Source organism: Tupaia chinensis, unplaced genomic scaffold (genome assembly GCF_000334495.1).
Source record: "Tupaia chinensis unplaced genomic scaffold, TupChi_1.0 Scaffold000152_1, whole genome shotgun sequence".
Taxonomy (NCBI): domain Eukaryota; kingdom Metazoa; phylum Chordata; class Mammalia; order Scandentia; family Tupaiidae; genus Tupaia; species Tupaia belangeri.
In genome coordinates this window covers 868,408-868,665 of record NW_006159623.1, presented here as the reverse complement: position 1 = coordinate 868,665, position 258 = coordinate 868,408, and the positions used below count along the sequence as shown (strand labels likewise).

The following is a 258-nucleotide window of genomic DNA, read 5'->3' as shown; positions in this document are numbered from 1 at the left end:
CCGGCGTGGGGGCCGGGAGCCGGCGTGGGGAGGAAGCAGCACCTGGACGGCCGGAGCGGGGTTAGAGCACAAAGGGCAAGGGGGAGGGCTAGTAATCAATCGATCGAAAATGCCCTTTGTAAGAAAACACGCACACACGCACTCACACGCGCGCGCGCGGGAAGATGCAAGCGAGGGTGACCGGGAGGCCGAGGAGGATCCGCGCCGCCGCCGAGTCTCCCGCCCGCAGCACCTTGTTTCTTCTCAGCTGGGCCGAGC

At 66.7% G+C, this 258-nt stretch overlaps 1 protein-coding gene across 1 annotated transcript in view; it reads right to left on the bottom strand.

The window, feature by feature from the left end:
- LMNB1 (lamin B1) overlaps window positions 1–258 on the bottom strand; it is an 88,854-nt gene that overhangs the window by 65,362 nt on the left and 23,234 nt on the right. The gene's annotated exons all lie outside the window — the stretch shown is intronic.